This window comes from Cuculus canorus, chromosome 7, assembly GCF_017976375.1.
Source record: "Cuculus canorus isolate bCucCan1 chromosome 7, bCucCan1.pri, whole genome shotgun sequence".
NCBI classification, from domain to species: Eukaryota; Metazoa; Chordata; class Aves; order Cuculiformes; family Cuculidae; genus Cuculus; species Cuculus canorus.
The window spans coordinates 26,108,827-26,127,154 of NC_071407.1; the positions used below are offsets into that span (position 1 = coordinate 26,108,827).

General features: G+C 45.2%; 1 protein-coding gene across 2 annotated transcripts in view; it reads left to right on the plus strand.

The window, feature by feature from the left end:
* Positions 1-8,211: 8,211 nt before the first annotated feature.
* The window catches only part of TSPAN14 (tetraspanin 14), a 39,525-nt gene continuing 29,408 nt past the window's right edge, over positions 8,212-18,328 (plus strand). The window contains exon 1 of one of the 2 annotated variants that reach the window (XM_054071495.1): positions 8,212-8,625. The gene's annotated coding sequence lies outside the window, so the exon portion shown is untranslated. The remainder of the gene's footprint in view (positions 8,626-18,328) is intronic. The other variant, XM_054071494.1, reaches the window with a different exon arrangement.

Here is an 18,328-nt window from a genome sequence, read left to right on the forward strand (position 1 = left end):
TGTCTTCGCTTTTTGCTTTTTCATTAACATATAAACACATCTGTGTTTCTAGAAGACTAAATACCGTCAGTTTAGATTATTCTGAGATTCTGCAGTCAAGAAATGCCACAATGTCTACCCAGTGAGTTTCCATCCTGGCTTGAGTTCTGCATTGGAATGACTGAGCTGTTACTCCTAAAAATAGATGTTTTGTTGTGCAATATGAACCATGAGAGCCAGTACTGTACATAGCCAGATCTATGTACCTAGACTAAAGCGTGAACAGGAAAGCACGGCTTTTCCAAATATGCTGATGTTTCCAAGTCTAAACAAAATTTTAACATTGCATGTGGAGTGTTGCATACCCTTCATAAAGGTCTAGGTAACTTTTGAAAAAATTGTGTGGGCTAGAAATTACTAACCTAGCAGAAGAATTAAAGGGAAGGATTCTTTTGTCCTGGCAATAGGTCAGTCTGAACTGTCATTCTGCTTTCTTCTGACCTTAAAATTGATGAAACCTTCATCTGTCATTGCTACTGAAAGTGGGGGCACTTTGCACCTCTGAAACTTTGGTGGTAGTGCCTATTTTTGCTCCGCGTGCCAGTGCTTATCTATCTGTATTATTGAGCTGTGTGCAAAAAAATGGTCATACATGATGCTGACTATGAAACCTAAATGCCAAAACCTCTAAAACTTCACAAACACTGCGACCTGGCCTTGGTCTGTGTTAAATCAGTTATGCAGGCTTTAAAATTCCATCATTATGGATGAAATACTGAATTTTTAAGTATATATATTTATGGCCAGACAGAAATAATTTTAACTAAAAATATTTATATGCTCTTCAGAGTTGTTTCAGAGCAAAACAACACTAGCAGGGAGGATTTTGAGTGATTCATATGATCACAATGATGTTTTATTTGAAAACTAAATGGAAATTGGAGTCATTTATGTTTCTATCACCTGAAATTTGTGCTTCATTGTTTTTGGGAATGGAGGAAGGAACAGGAGTTCGGAGTGGAGAGCAGTAAAGTCTACAGCAAACTGACTACATGATACAGACCTTCTCTGTAAAGGCTCTCCTAGTATTCATGGAGAGGTGCAGAGAACCCGGTGTTGTCTCTGTCCATGATTTGAGTTGTCTGGGTAAGAGTGCCGAGGATGATGTCAAAAGGCTGTTGGGTGCTCAAAGACATAAAACACTGATGGGAGGTGGGCTCCTCTGAATGGGAGCCAGGCAGCTGCCTGTGAGTTTGCTCCATGAACTAAAGATTATGCTGGAGGGCTTTTTCCCCTGGGTTTTACCACTTATAAAGAAGTACCTGTATTATGAGTAGCTGCCTGACATAAGGCACCTCTGAAGACCTGTAAAGTTCAAGGCATTGTGTGTGTGGCCACTTGTCTGCAGTAGGTGTATTGCTATTGTGGAGTACAAAGTGGTAGGGAACACAAGAGAGAAGCTAAAAGAAATGGGTGAAAGCTACTGTTTCTTAGAGTTGCAAGGTGCTACTAATAACAAAGATGTTGCCACAGGAGGATAAGTCTGGATCATGGTTCCTCTTGAGTTTTGATTTTTCTTTCCAATGGAACTGGAAAGCTTTGCCATTTGCAGAGGACAGATCTTGCATGAAGAGACAGGCAAAGAAGGTACTGATCTTAGACCTGAATTTCAGGACTCTTTCCAAGGGCTGTTTATGTCTTTGACATAAACATGAAATGTGAAAGGCATAAACAGCCCTTGGAGGATGGGATGGAAGCCAGATGCATTCTGAGAAATTTAAGATTAAGTGAAATGTATTTAGAACCTCCTAAATCAGGAGAGCATCTCCTTGCAATTTTGTGTATGTGCAATTGAATTCCACCCACTCTGATAGAGCTGGCCACTGATTCTTTCTCGCACTGCAGAAAGGCAGAAAAGTCCTGGACGATGACAAGAATGCCGCAAGGATGTAGCCCTGCTATTAGCACACCCAAAGTGCCCATGTTTTATGATCTGGGAAAGAGAAGCAGGAAGCCGTCATGTCCAGCATTTAGAACGGGTAGCTGAAGCGTAGTGGCTGATAAATATCAAGCTCACTAATGCTGCAATGATGAAATGTGCCTTCAGTGTAGGAACATATTGAGAAAGACCCATGAAATCCTCTCGAGGGCATTTCTTAAAACACTCATGGGGAATGAAAATTCTCCGCTCTGTCATCTTCAGCAAAGGCATACGTGCAGTAACCACGTCCAAGTGGGGTCTGAAGGGTTGCGTTTTCCCACTGTTAACAGCAATAATTACTGTGAACAGCCAGCGGGCACTGTACTCTCTGACTGGGGAGTTACATAAGGGTACCCACATTTCAAGGTTCTCTAATCCTGTCTTTCGGAGATTAAGTCAAAACTTGGAGCCCCCAAAGGTCAAAATTCTATCTGAAAATGTTCTGAAGAATTATTATTGATAAATCTGGGGATTTTTAAGACCGTTTGGGATTATTCGGACTTGGATTATTCTGAACTCCACACTGACAAAGTGCAAATAGAAAGGATAGAAAATATGTGGTGCCGAGGAGCTAGGAACAGTTAATAGGAATTGGAAATGGGCAGTCCCGAACAAATAAAAAACGACAGCAAGATAGTGAAGGAGGAACAAATGAATTCTCAGTGAACTTCCAGTGCTGTAGACTGCAGTTTCCTTCTTAAAAAATGTTTTCTTCTTTAAAGGTAGAATGTTCTTAAAAAAAAAAAAAAAAAAAAGTTTTCATAGTTGATTTTGTTGTACCAACAGCTACCTCTGCTGTTCCTTATGGGTATTTAATGGTGTGTGGTTATTTTTTTCTTTTAACACACACACACACAAAATCTAAATCACTTCTCAGTGCATCCAATATCCTATTGCAGTTCAACCTTCAGCTAGTTACTGGAAACTAATAATTGAAAGCTTGTTTATTCTGGGCTTGAGAAACAAAACTCCTCTGTACTAATTAATCTTTGACCACTTTCTCCTTGTTTGTAAGCCTGCTCGTTTTTTTCAGTACAAATACAGGGTTAATAAAAATGAAGAAGGACAACGCTATGAATAGGGTAGGTGTAATACAAGAAGGTTCTTTTTACTTGAACTTTTAAAAATACTGACTATGTTTCCTATCTACGGTGTCCTTTTAAAGCCATTAGGAAGATGCTCTGCTTGAGGGTGTTTTCTGTTTATTCCCTGTGCTGCGTTTGTGTGTCCCTGTGTGGGTTGTCTGTTCCCACGGCTGTCAGACTGCCTGCAAGTGGTGCCATTTGCAAATATCCACAAAGAGAAAGGAATGCCAGGGGATCCCTGCCAGTTTCTGATGTGTTTCCTCTGATGCGCTTTGGTAGAAAGCAAAGAATGAGGCAATTCGTTTTTCTCTCGGAACCGCTGGATGTCACTGCTACCCCAGCCGAAATGAGGGGCAGCAGGAAACCTGAGGTTTCTCTGCAGTAAAAGATTTGCATGACTAAGATGCCGGGAACAGACCGCTGCACAGTCCGATTAGGCTAGAAGAAAGCTGTTAGGAGACATCTACATGTTTTTACTTGTATGGACATTTTCCTTTTTAAAATAAACTTAAAGGAAGGATATGCTGTGCTGAGCGATGTGGTCTGCGGTATATAGGTATTTCTAAATGAGTGTGGAGGGAATAAATTATTAACAGATACACTGTGATCCTTACTAATGTCTTATGGTTTAGTCATTAATTTTAGCTGCTGACAGTGTGCGAGTGCCTTCCTTCATCCCGCAGACTTCTGTCAGGGGCTGATGTAGTGGAGCCAGAGCAGACGGGTGTGGTAGCCATTGGGGAACAGCAGAGTGAGCTGGGAGAGGGTGAAGAGAATCGGAATGCTTTGGGTTGGAAGGGGCCTTTACAGGTCATCCAGTCCAACCCCCCTGCAGGAGCAGGGACATCTTTAACACCATCAGGTTGCTCAGAGCCACATCCAACCTTGAATGTTTCCAGGAATGGGGCCTCCACTGCCTCCCTGGGCAGCCTGTTCTGGGGTTCCACCACCCTCACTGTAAAACATGTCTTCCTTATGTCGAGTTTAAATCTACCCTCCCTTAGTTTAAAACCATTACTCCTTGTGCTGTTACAACAGGCCTTGCTAAAAAGTCTGTCCTCATCTTTCTTGTAGCCCTCTTTATGTAACGGAAGGTCGCTATAAGGTCTCCCCGGAGCCTTCTCCAACCTGAACAACCCTGACTGTCTCAGCCTGTCCTTGTAGGTGAGGTGCTCCAGCACATGGATCATTTTTGTGGCCCTGTAAAATGCTGGGAGGAAACAATAGAGTAATATCACTGATTCCATTGAATCTACTCTTAATTTTATTTGATATCTGAATAGTTTAATCTTAATTTATTCTTCTAATTGATCTCAAAAATGTTGTAAAGGTTTTCCCTGAAATATTTCTACTTTTTTAGGTACTGCTACTGATTTCTCAGTGTTTAAAGTTCTTTGAAGTCTCTCAGTAGCTTCTGTGGGCTTTTTTTTTATCAAAACCACATGATAATTCCAACTTTAACTCTGATTTCCAGAAACCTCCCTGCATATGCAGAAATTTTTTCCACTGAAAAGCTGTGTTTGATGATAACGATAACAGTAAGCAGATACAGTGGAACTGGTGAATAGCTCTGGTCATGCCATTTTCCACCAGCCACTCCTCATACCAGATCATTTATTAATTTCAGGAAATGTTTTGTAGAGGCCAGAGGAAACAGCATTGACAAACCATACGTGAACATTGGTCTACACAAGTCCACTAATAAATCACATTTTCCATTTTCATTCCTGCAGTACTACTACACCCTTTTACTGATGGAGTGACTGTTGTGTAAAAGTCTTCCAATTTGCCCTAGCGCTTAGTTAATGTTTCTGTGATGGATGAGAGTTTTACCTTCATTGTCTTGGCAGCACAGCAAAGCACATGGAACAGAGATAATGTCAAAGGCAAATAAATGGGACAGAGGGAGTTTGGTTGAACTATCTCCATGATAACAGTGAACGCAGCCAATGCAACAACTCTGCACACTGCTAACACTAAGCATTTTACAAGGCTATTTTAAATTGCAAGAGAACCTTATTTTACTGACAAATGCCCTTCCTAATTCCACAGTTCTTTCATCTTAAACTGCTGAATTTGCCTGCGCTTTTCCATTCCCCAGCTGAATCCTAGCAGTTACTATTGCGCCCTCTGTCTTCCCCTCTCTTACAGAAGCAGCACACTGGAGCTTTCTGCCTCGGCTGTGGACTTCACTAAAGATGAAACTCAGTGCTCTGAAAGATAACTGAAGCATTTCTGAGATGGACAAAGAATCTATTCTAGTTTTTACCACCTGATAATCCAATGGCCTTTTCCTAGCTCCCCTTCCTCACTTAGATCCTCTCTAAAATTTAGGTGATTCTTCGTCTAGCATCTTCTTTCAGCTTTACCAGTCAATTCAATTTTACTTTGTTTTCTAAAAAGCCTCGAGCAAGTTCGGGGAGGACTGCAAACAGAGGAGACAATAGAAAAGCCGCAATTGTGCAACAATCTTTAGGTCTCTCTGTGAAATGAGAGATGCCTTTCTCCAGACCCAGGCTGGAGCCCTGAAATGGAAGCTATCTCCGGGCCGGGGGTGACAGCTGAGCCTAGTGATGGCCCTTGAAATGTTCCGTTTTCCTGCCTTTGGCTTAAGCCAGCCATCACAATTCCCGTGCCTAAGGGAAGCTCTTTCATTCAAGCCTTTTGAAGGTGTAAAGAACCCCTCCCTACTCTTTTTTAACCTCTCTTTAAATGAACGCATGTAAGGGATGAGAAAGAATTTTGATAATGTGGCCAGCGGGTGGGTGACACACTGGTGGCCATCTGCTTCCTCCAACTTCCGATGAGTGTGGGTGCAGGGAACTGTGCATTTATGCCACATGAATTTTAGCATGGTTGTGGTTGCCAGCCTTGACCTAGCAAGGAATTATCATACATAAGAAGCACTCCATGTAATTCCTCACCACTTCCTTCAGCAGAACCCTCAGTAGGATTGCTGCCAACTTTGTGAGCAGTGTTTTTTCCTGATCTAGGGATAATAAGGAAGTGCCTAAAGTCCAAGGACTGAAGCAGGTGAAGGAAGCGTAGAGAGTGTGAAAAAGCCTGTAGCACAGCCTCGTGTGCCAAACTGCCTTCCTCAGCCTTTCTCTCCTGCACACAACTGTGTCTGCATCCAAAGAAGTGTGACCAGCAGGTAGAGGGAAGCGATTCTGTCCCTGGGCTCTGCTCTCATGAGACCTCACTTGGAGTCCTTCAGTTCTGGAGTCCTCAGGAAGGAAGGACATGGACCTGTTAGAGTGAGTCCAGAGGATCCTACGAAGATGCTCAGAGAGCTGGGGCACCTCCCAAGATGAGGACAGGCTGAGAGAGTTGGGGTTGTTCAGCCTGGAGAAGAGGAGGCTCCAGGGAGACTTTAGAGCATCTTCCAGTACATAAAGGGGGCTACAGGAAAGCTGGGGGTGGGCTCTTGATCAGGGAGTGCAGGGATAGGACAAGGGGAAATGATTTTGAGCTGGAAGAGGGGAGGTTTAGATGAGACATTACAAAGAAATGTTTTCCTGTGAGGGTGGTGAGCACTGGCACAGGTTGCCCAGGGAAGTTGTGGCTGTCCCACCCCTGGGGGTGTTCAAGACCGGGCTGGATGGGGCTTTGAGCAACCTGATCCAGTGTAAGGTGTTCCTGCCCATGGCAGGGGGGGTGGAACTGGATGATCTTTAAGGTGTCTTCCAACCCAACCCATTCTGTGATTCTAAGTGTTTCCCTGTGTCAAGGCACCATAAGACATGGGAAACATGGGATCAGGAGCAGTGCATGGAAATTGTCCTATGCCGGGACAGGATTTGGACTCAATGATCCTTGTGGGCCCCTTCCAACTCAGGACATTCTACGATTCTGTGACTGGTTCTAAATTCAGAGCCAGGCCGGACCAGGCAGGTGAGGGCACTTCCCCACCTGCCAGGATGTGACTACCTCAGGTGTGAGCTATCACCTGCTCATCACATGGGCTTAAAGCATGACTCAGCCCCTCTCTTTCCCAGCACATCCAAGAAGAGGTTGTAAAGTTCTGAAGATTCAAAAGTCTCTTTGGGGTTGTTTTATTTCACGTTTTTCTTTCGTGTCCTGGCTTCCCAGATGAAGCTTGCCACCTTGAGTACTTTGTGTGCAGCAGAATAAAAAAAGGATATCAAGCTCTTGGAGACTGTCCAGAAGAAGCCACAAAGTTGGTGATGGGTCTAGAGGGGAAGCCTATGAGGAATGGCGAAAGTCACCTAGTCTGCTCAGCCTGGAGAAGACTGAGTGGGGAACCTCATACCAGTTTAGTGCTTCCACACAAGGTAAGGAGGAGCAGACCCTGATGTTTTCTTTCTGGTTACCAATTATAGGACCCAAGCGAATGGCAGGAAGATGTGCCACAGTAGGGTTAGGTTGGATATGAGGTTATTCAGGCTCCTTGCTCCAAGTAGGATGTTGAGGCTCTGGAGCATGTCCAGAGAAGAGCAACGAAGCTGGTGAGGGGGCTGGAGAACAAGTCTTATGAGGAGCAGCTGAGAGAGCTGGGATTGTTTAGCCTGGAGAAGAGGAGGCTGAGGGGAGACCTTATTGCTCTCTACAACTGCCTGAAAGGAGGTTGTGGAGAGGAGGGAGCTGGCTTCTTCTCCCAAGTGCCAGTTGATAAGACAAAGGGGAATGGCCTCAAGCTCTGCCAGGGGAGGTTCAGGCTGGACATCAGGGGAAAAAAAAACTTTGACAGAAAGGTTGGTTGGGCACTGGCAGCAGCTGCCCAGGGAGGGGGTGGAGTCGCCTTCCCTGGAGGCATTTACAAGATGGGTAGACGAGGTGCTCGGGTACACGGTTTAGTGGCAGACAGGAATGACTCGATGATCCAAGAGGTCTTTTCTAACCTGGTGATTCTATGGAATGGATCTTCACCCGGAGGGTGGTGGAGCGCTCAAACAGCTCCCCAGGGAAGCAGTCGGGACATAAGCCTAACAGTATTCCAGATGCATTTGGACAACGCCCTCAGACTCGCGGTGTGAATGCTGGGGTTGTCCGTGCAGGGACAGGAGCTGCATTCGGCGGTGGGTCTCCTCCGGCTCCGGTCCCTGCCCCGCGCTCAGCCCAAAGGCGCTGCCTCCCGCTCCCGCAGGGGGAGGAGAGGGGGCGGAGCGGGTTCCCGGCCCCTTCCGCAGGCCGTCCCGAACACGAACCGGCCCGCAGCGGGGAAGCCGACCGCCTCGCTCAGCGCTGAACCGGAGGCGGCTGCGGGGAGCGGGGACGGGCGGGACCGCGGGTGCTCGCAGCCTCCGCCCGGCCTCGGGGCTCCTCGCCAGCTCTGGGGACGCCTTTAAAGCGTGTCGCAGCCGGCTGAGCTGCGGGGAAGCCGCAGGAGCTGCAGGGAGAGCCGCTTTGTGCGCAGCGCGGCTGCGTGCGGGCGTGGCGGCGCCGCCCGGCGGGCAGGGAGGCTCGGAGGGGCCGGGAGGCTGGGGCCGGCGGGGCTGGGCTCCGCGGAGAGGCACCCCGGGCGCTGGAGCCGTGTCCATGGAATAGCCGAGACAGCGCGGGGGACGCTCGACCGCCGCCCGACTTGGCGAAACTGAAGCGAGCCGGCTGCCGCCGCCGGTGAGTGCCTGCGCGCCGCGGGGCTCTTCCCGCCCTGCCCGGTGCCTTTCTCCCTTCCCGCCGGCGTTGCGTCCCCTCCTGGGAGCGGGCGGGCGGGCGGGGAGGGAGCGCTGCTCGGCTCCGTCCCGCTCTGCGCGGCCGCGGCAGCCACCGAGCTCGCGAACTTGGCGGAGGGGGCGAGGCTCTGCCATTGTCCTCGCGGCGGGGGAGGAAACCGGGGGAGGCTTCCTCTGCCAGTCCCCGCGAAGTTACTGCCGTGAGGGAGGTGCTGTAAGGGAGAAAACAGTTGGTTGCTTTTTTTTTTCTCCAAAAAAAAAGGCTTTTTGGGCGCTGTTGGCGGCTCCCCGCCCCGCTGCCCCGGCCCCTGCCTGCTCTCTCCCAGCCCTGTTGCCCACCCAGGCTCCGCTCTTTGCAGGAGCGGCTGCTCCGGGGGTGCGAGGACCGAGGCCTGCAACTTGTTTTTCCTTATTTTAACCTTAATTACTTGTCAGCTGTGCTGGTGAGGGCTTCCCAGCTGTTGGGGTGCCCGTGCTCCGTGCCCAGGGTCCCAGGATGGGTATTTGGAGAACTGACACATAACCATAGAATCGTTTGGTTGGAAAAGACTTTGAGATTGAGTTCAACCATGCCTGCCCGCTACTCAACCTTATCCCCGAGCACCTCATCTACCCGTCTTTTAAATCTTTCCAGGGGTGGTGACTCCACCGCTTCCCTGGGCAGTCCGGTCCCGTGCCTGACAACCATTTTGGTGAAAAAATTTTTGTTAATATCCAGTCTAAAGCTCCCCTGGTGCAACTTGAAGTCATTCTCTCTTGCCCTATCACTTGGGAGAAGAGGCCAGCACCCACCTCACTACAACCCTCTTTCAGGTAGTTGTAGGCAATGCTGAGGTCTTCCTTCAGCCTTCTCTTCTCCAGGCTAAACTACCCTGCTTCTCTCAGCTGCTCATCATAAGACTTGTTCTCCAGCCTCTTCATGAGCTTCATTGCCTTTTTCTGGACATGCTCCACTGCCTTTGATGTCCGTGTAGTGAGATTTCCTTTGGTCACTGACCCTTGCCGGGCTGTCTCGATGGTTACAGGTCAACAGTTCATTTCTGGTCTCTGATGCCTCCGGGGTACTCCCCAGAAGCTACTGTCTATGGACCCTTTGAGGAGATTTCAAGTGAAATGCATTATGCAGGATTAATGCAGGGAAGGCTTTTTTCTGCCTTTTTTTTTTTTTTTTAGGAAGGGAATGATCCTTGTGCATTTTTAGGGAGAGGGTTTGAGCTAAGCTGGAAAAGGCTTGGTATTATGCAGCACCCATGGTGTTGGCCCTGTCTGATTTGAGTACTGGCGTTTTTAGGACAGAACAAGCCACAATTTTACACTTTCAGAGTGTGCTCTTAAGCACATGTCTGACTTAACTACTAAGCTTGCATATATGAGGTATGATTTTGAGCCTTTCTGAATAAAGTAAGTGTTGTGAAAATAAGTTACTTGGGTTTTGTCTTAGATCTTCAGAGGTGGTGGTGGAGGGAAGGATGTTTTAAGATAACTGGCAGGATAGGGTTTCCCCAGCACTGCTCGGTGGTTTTGTTTTTTTTTTTTCTTAAAGGGACATTAAGCTTGTAACCTAGAGCTCTGGATAAAATGGAAGGAAAATGACTTGTAAAGAATGGAAATACAGGGTGTATCTTATACATAAATGCTCAGTGGGATGCTGATCTCCTTTCTGGCCATCAGTGAGTTTAGGTACAGGTACTTGTGTGCCCTTCTGACTTCCTGAACAACTGGAATGGGTCCAGAGGAGGGCCATGACCATGATCCAAGGGCTGGAGCAAGTCTCCTACAAGGACGGACTGTGAGAGTTGGGGTTGCTCAACCTGGAGAAGGCTACAGGTAGACCTTACAGTGGCCTTCCAGCACATAAAGGGGGCCTATAGGAAACATGGGAAAGGGCTTTTTAGCAAGGGCTGTTGTGACAGGAGGAAGTGGGTGCCCTGTCCCTGGAGATGTTCAGGGTCAAGTTGGATAGGGCTCTGAGCAACCTGATTGAGTTGAAGTTCCTGCAGAGGGAGTGGGCTAAATGATGTGTAAAGGTCCCTTCTAACCCAAAGTGTTTAACTTACAATAAATGTGCGAAACTTTAAGTGGAATGGTGTGGGAAGAGAAGGGGTCAGGTGGGAATTCAAGTCTAGTCATTGGTGTGAAGTAGGAGTGAGCTGTGGGCAAACTATTTTGCAGCTGTTGTTTTTGATTGGTCTTGTTTTTAAACAAATCTGGGACACCTGTGTTGTTGGAAGGGTGTTCTTTATCCTCTGGTTAGTGACAATGGAAGAAGATACTTTTTGAATGTGTGATATGTCATTTTAGCTCTGTTCTTGTGGTGTAGGGAGGGAAGAATATGGTGATGTTGCCTGTCCTTAGAAAACTTTCAGGTTTGCATTACAATGCCACTGAAACAACAGGCTTTAGAAATTCCCAGAAGGTTGGGAATGCGTTTCTAATAGTGTAGGAAAAGTAACTGACTTGAATCTTATGTGGTTGACATCTTGCTTTATTTTTGATCTCACTCGTAGATAGACAAAGACCTTCTAAAGAAGCCTAGAACTCAATAAAAATTGTTGAAAGTTGCTTTTCTTTCTGGTGTGTGTGTGAGTTGAAGTGTTGAAGCATTATTTCCAGTCCCCAGGCAGGAATTCTAGAACGCAGCTTGGAATGCAGCCTAAAACTTAGAACACAATACAGACTGCAATGTAGAATATAGAATGCAGCCTAGAACTTGGAACTCAAATCCAAGTTGTTGAAAGTTGCTTTTTAGTATGTGTGAATTGATGTAGTCAATTTCCTTGGCACAGAGTCAGGAACTTGAAAACCACAACACAGCCTAGAACTCCACCAGGAATGCGACCCAGAGCAACCAGAACCCAGTCTAGAACGCAATCTGGAACCCCAGTGTTGAGGCCATATTCTAGACTTTGAAGTTGGTCTGGAGCAGTTAACAGTCACTTTTCTGTGCACTGTTTTTAGTTAATCCAGCCAGTTTACTAGGCCTGGAAAACAGTCCAGACCAGGACCCCCTGCATCTGGAGCCTAGCCTACATCTAGCAATTAGGATCCGCTCCAGAACTTGAAACTCAATCTGGGACTACATCAAAATTGTTCAATGTCTCTCCAGTGTGAGTGTTTGTTTTACTTAGTGTGAGTTAATCCAGTCAGCTTCCCCAAGTAAGCAATGTTCAATCATTAATTCCAGTCCCCAGGCACGAAGACCAAATCAGAAGAAACCTCAACTGAGTCTTATTCTTGTCTCTCGACATAAGCTTTGCCTGTCATTGTGTTTAAAGCCTCCTTCCTTACCTCCCTGTGTGTGTGATGGAACAGAAAAGAAAGAAAAGGTTTGTTGTTCGTGAATGCTTTGTTAGGAGAAAAGTCTGCAGGAGCTTTAATGTACTGGACAGGGCTGAAATGGGTTATGTTCTGGGCTACCTTTTGCTAGACTTGGGTCTTGTAGTACTTAATGAAAGAATCATAGAAGGCTCATGCTCTGAGCCCTGAAATGCTAGGTAACTGGGGCACTCTTGGTATTGAACTTCTTGATTATCAGATACAGGAAGAAAATTGTTAATGTAATGTGAGGAGATTGGTTGTGTCCATGTGTGAATGTGTAGATAATCCGGATGAAGAAGTTTGTTGTAGGCTAATGTCTAATGAATAACTGAGGAATATGCTTTTTGATCCCTTATAGGGTTTTTTGTCTTGAGGCTGACCTCATGTTCTTAGAGGGTAGTTATATTCCATTTATAAAGCTTTGGTGTGTGTTTGCCAGTCAACCAGTACCTGGAAATGAATGTTTGAGGGAGGGCGAAAGGGGGACTAGATTCTTCTACTGACAGACTCCTACAATTAATTCTCATAGTCTTCTATCCAGTTTCCCATTGTGTATTAGCTGTGGCACAGTTTGAGCACTGCTAAACATGAATAAATTACACTTCTGTTCTAATGTTGCTGTTAGATTAGAAATCTCATTGAAGGGGTGGAAGTGGAGTTCACAGAACTCTTATCAAAACTGCTCGTACAGATCCTCCCTTTGTGATTTTTCTGCTTTTACACACATACAAAAATCTGCTTGGGTGGGTTATGTTGAAATATGTGGATTTAAGACACCAGACAAAGGAGACGCTGAAGTCTCCCTCGCATGCGAATCGAGAATGGGGGCTTTTTCTGCCATGCAACTTCCTGGGTCAAAACTTTTTTTTTTTTGGTAGAACAGACTTTTGTACTTTGGCACCTATGATCGGTTTGCTAGGCTAACGGATTGCAATTTACAAAATTCCTGAATGTGTTGTGGTTCTCATGTTGCTTTTGCTGATGTAGAATTGTAGAAAGGTTTGGGTTGGAAGGGACCTTACTGATCATAGTCTCAAACTCCCTGCCATGGGCAGGGACACCTCTCACTGGATCAGGTTGCTCAAAGCCTCATCCAGCCTGGCCTTGAACACCTCCAGGGATGGGGCAGCCACGACTTCTGTTGGCAACCTGTGCCAGTGCCCTAACAGGAAAATTTCTTCCCTGCTTTCAACTTAAACCCCCTGCCCCCATTCCTTGATAAAGAGCCCCTTCCTGTCTTTCCTTCGTGCCCCCTGTAAGTGCTGGAAGAAGTACTAGAAGTACCTAAGATAAAGTACATCAAACCTGAAACAACTATTTTCATTACTTCGGAGTAGATGTTGTAGGTTGTTGGTAAGGGGGAATTAAGAAACAGTCATTTTGCAGGTGGCTTTCTGATTGTGTCTCCAAAGGATAGTCATGTGTCTTCCTTACTGGTACGACACAGTCCTAAAATCTGAGGCTTTCCTGGAGCGGTAGTGTTGGGAGTGTGTGTGAGGGCACTGATGGAGCCTTCCAGCCTCTAGCGTACCTCGGGCAAGAGCCAGGATCCTTCTTGATCCTCATGCTCAGCCAAAAGCATCTGATAGGGGAAAGGTTAAGAACGGTGTTCGAGGTGATCAGAGTAAAGTGTATCAAAGTTGGATATGTGTAGGTTTTAAAGTTTAATAGTTTGAGTCCCTCTCCAAAAGGTCAAAATTTGATTTTAATCTAGCAATCGCAAGAAAAGGGCGGGGGGGAGGGGGGGGGGGGGAAGTAGCGCAGAGGGGGTGCTGGCAATCTGATGTGTCTATGTTCAGATGACTTTGTCTTTGAGAACAGCCACAATTTAATTTCTTAAATATAGTTGAATGTCTTTTATTTTAACTGCGTTGTAAAATATCTTCACTTTATTCTGTTTTCAATATGGTCAGTGAGCTGAAAACCCATTGTTGAGTAAGTTCTGTTCTAGATGTGTCACAGGTGAGGATTACAACGAAGGATTTAACCTGCAGGAAATAGTGGTACTCAAATACTGACAGCATGAGGGATAGAGAAGTTTGCAGTTAAAACTACTGACTGGAATGGCTAGGCTGTTCCTGATGTTGTTTGCCAATCTGACATAGATCTTGGAACTGAACCCTGTTAGACAGAAGTATCATACTGCTCATTTATTCACACTTGAATTCTGTTATCACTGATGCATCAAACTTCTATCAAATGAAAATAAAATATGCTGACCACGAGAGGAGCTGTATCCAAACCCAGGGCTCTTAGCAGGATTGAAAAGCAAGTTAGTTGATTTTCCTTTCTGGTTCAATGTTTGCTTCAGTCCCTGTTTGGAGGAGGGGACCAGCACTTGATTTGCTTCAGTGTTTCCTGCCTCCCTTTGTTTTAGGGAGCAAAGCAACAGTGTTTGATCCATTTCCTTGTAGTAAAGCTGGTATGCGATGTGCCTAAGTGAGTGAGTGAGTTTCTGTTGTTATCCAGAGTACCTGCTTACATGTGTTTCTTCTGAAAGTTGTTCCTGTGTCCTTGTCTTTAGAAGGCCGTGCAAAAGCTCGAAATCATAGGGCTGTCTTCATCTTTAATCTGAACCTGGATGTGAAAGGCAAGGGTGTAATGAACACAAGGCTTTGCTTCCTCTTGATCTCTGCAGTAAACACCATTAAACGTTGTCCTGGTGTTGCAAAGGAGCTGTTCTGTTTTATGCCTTCATAACAATGAATGGATAAAGATCTGCCATATAGAGACTCTGCTGAAGCCCCTTGATGTAGTTGGGGTTCTTCCTGTCTCACTAATAGACCTGGCACTTGCTGAGCTTGTGTGTGTGTGTATATGAGCATTTGCCTTTCTTTTACAGGTCCTTTGATTTTTGGCTTTTCCGTTCTGTTTCAGTCAGGTTGCTCACGTGCAAAACAGAATTTGTGCATGTGTCCACACAGCCCTTTCCAGAAATCTTTTTTCCTGTTTTAAAGTTTTGTTTCCTAAATAATTGATACTGGAATGTCTCTGGAAAGGTGTTATCATTAAATAATTGATGGACTTGGAGGTAGCAAGGCAGTTTCCAGTTGCTGTGGTTGCAGCTACAGGAAGCAGGATGAAGCATAGAATTCAGAGGGAGCCCAATGCTGTATGTTTTAATATTTGAAAAAGTGTGATTTGCTCTGCTTGGCAAGAGCTATCTACTCTTGCTTCAGGGTATAAGATTGGTGCTGAAACTTGTACCCTGTCATCTACAAACTCCTGGAATAGAAAACAAAGGCAGTAGCCTCAAGTAAATTGCATGTGAAGGAAGACGCATGAGATGCTGGACTTTGGTCTCAGTAGGACAGCAGGCTTCTGATATTCAGGATATGGAGCCGATTCTTCGGAAGCACGTTTCCCTTTCCTCAGCAATTTGTTACTAACTGGTGCTCAGGGAAGTACTTAATGCTGTGTGGAATATGAATGTGGTGGTACAGCTCTATATAATAAAGCGTACAAAACAGCAAAGCTTTCTGCTTTGCCATAAGTATTTGGTGACTTCATTTGTCTGTGTGGCAAGCCTGTGAAGGAGGAAGGTTCACCTAGAAAGTTGTCCAACCTGAAACTAGCAGGTAGGCAATTGGCAAGATGGTTCTCGGAAGACAACAAAGAGGTGTTCTTTGCAAAGTGTACAGCGTGCTGAGGGTGCAATGGGTGTTTTGATGAAGTGGTTGTAGCTGTGGTCTGCTTATGCAAAGCAGAAGGGAGTTAAACTGAAAGACCTTGTCCAACTGGGACAGGCAAGAAGGGAAGGTGATGTTCAGTTCTAGCTTTATCTGAGCTGTGCTGCTCATTTAACCAGTTGTGCTGTCAGCCTGTCAAGATGGCAGTTTCCTGTGTTCTCACTCTTTTCTCTCCTATGGAGGTGTTTGCTTTTCCCCATTTATTCAAGGCGCAACAGATTAGGAGGTGTTTGTGTCTAACATCTTCACCCTCTAATTCTGCTGGCACATTTGCTGTTAGCTATTGCAGAGACTGATGTCTGCATTGGATTGAGCTCTCGTGTTGCTGCACAGCCGTTGCTGCCTGATGTCTTCGTGACACCCTGTTGTTCTTGGCGTACTCCAGAGAGGTGTAAAGCCTGTTTTTCCTCCCTCCTCTGGGGCTGATGCAGTCTTCCTGCCAGACAGTTGAAGCTTTCTCACGACCTGCCTGAGCACTGGCTCTTGGGAGAAGGGCTGGAGCTGTTCTAACACGGGCTTGGTTGCCTGGAGGAGCTTTGGTCTATTTTTATTAGTTTCCCATATGTTGTGGTAGAGTGTGAAGGGGCTCTTTGAACCTACCTGCTACATCTCCGGAAGCATTAGCTTCTTTCTGTGTCTTTGGGCTGAGGCTTCTGGTCTACTGAAGAGCTATCTGTTGTTAGGATTGTGAGGTATTTGGTGAGTGGCTACTTCATCATGTCTCTAATGTGTTAAAGGCTTACCTGCTAGTTTTTGTTTTTTTTTAAAGTCACACAAATGCTTTTCTTTACCAGTAAGTCAGTTGGTAGCATGAAAAAATTACATGGTTGTTGAACTGTCAGTGGCCACAAAGAGCTATTTTCGCTTGTGGTCTGTGAGCTGGTGATCATCCTGCTTGGCATGTAAAATAAGGTTCTGCTGTGTGTGTTGTGAAGGTAATTGGTGTGTGAGGCAGAGGGCAGTAAAAGAAAGGAAGCTCTGAAAGCATCATTCCTCAAACCCAATGGACTTCAACACCCCATCCCCCCAACAAGCGCTGTTTTGTGCTGAGAGGGTGCTCATGGTACAGGTATCTATACATGCATTCATTTCCTAGCATGCTTATTGATGGGGAATAGATGCCAATGCCAGAACTCTTTTTTTTTTTTTTAACTGAGAGATAAACTTGATCTGGGTTAAATTGTTAAAATGTATATCTTCTTTACTATACATATTTACCTACTGTGTAACTGTAAGTATAGGAATATCTGGTGTGAAACCTAAGAAATATGATGTGTTTGTGGACAGACTGTTATACCCACAGAAAAGAATGTTTTAAAGAAAACAAACAAATAAAACCATCAAAACTCAAAGTATATCCTCATTTCTTTGGTGTATATGACTATAATCAGTCTCCTGTTTTTCTCTTGTGAAAAAAAAGAAAATGAAGGGATATCCTTTTTGCCTGAAATGTAACTGGAGACCTGAACAAGTGGTATTCCTGGAAATGGATGAAAACTGCAGTATGCCCAAAAGCGTAGGATGTTCTCTGAAGAAAGTTGATTTGTCAGCAAAGAAAGCTGGTGGCTTCTTGTCTTTTCTTCTTTGACTTGTAACAGCAAATGGAGAACCCATTTTGGTCCATGTGGAGGTACAGGAGGGAACAGACAACGTGTACGGAGTAAGTTCCGTTACTGTTAGATCACTAAGTAGAAATAAAGTTATTCCCCAGATGGGAAGTTCTGGCTCCTCAAATAAAACATTTGCTTTGTAAGGGTTCCCAAACCTTCTGTTGGAAGGAAAAAAAAAAAAGTCAAATTACACATTTGCTTTAATTTGCGACCTTGAGTTTTGCCTTGCTGCTGTTGACATTGTAGGAAGTGGTGTGTGTATCTGCTCTCATGAGATAGTAGAAAGCAGCTGAGGCATCTTATCAGTTAAGATTATTCTTGGTACTTGTTCTAACAGGCTTTGTTCCCTAGAGTGAATAAACTTGTGGTCTGAATGACTGGCACATTTTGGTGTGTTTCACAATACTTGAATTTTCTGGGAAGTAAAAGGGAAATCCAGCTTGTGGTTGGTTGCATATACTAAATAAATTGAGTAGTTCACCTCCTGTTCAGGTGAAACTGGTCAGTAGCTTTAAGGAAAACTTTCAAGGGCATGTAAGATTTTACCAAAGTTTGCCAAGATCTTAGAGCCATCCATTGAACTGTAGTGGTAATGGTTAGTGCTGGTTTGGTTATGCTGCTGTAATGTCTGAGTTTTAACTTGCATGAGCATGAGTTATCTCGTAGTGCTTCTGAGGATAAGGACAGCAAATGCCTTGTATCCTGTACTCCTGCTGTTACCTGCAGTTCTTAAACGTTCATAGGCAACCTAACAACTTAGAAAAAGATCCTTTTCTCTTTCACTGTCTTTTGCTCTTCTCATATTTGGGAAGTCACTGCCTTTTAGACTTCATTTACTTGAGACGCTTCCTTTTATTTCTGCTTCCTGTGCTATCTGTTGCTTTAAGTCAGAATGTGGAGCATACGCTTTATTTGCAGTTGGCAACTGTGAGCAGATTTCCCTTGAAGTAGCTAAGAGATTCCTGCCTTTATTTGGCACTGTTGTATGTAGGAGTGGAAAGTATCTATCTATTCACTGATTACTTCAGTG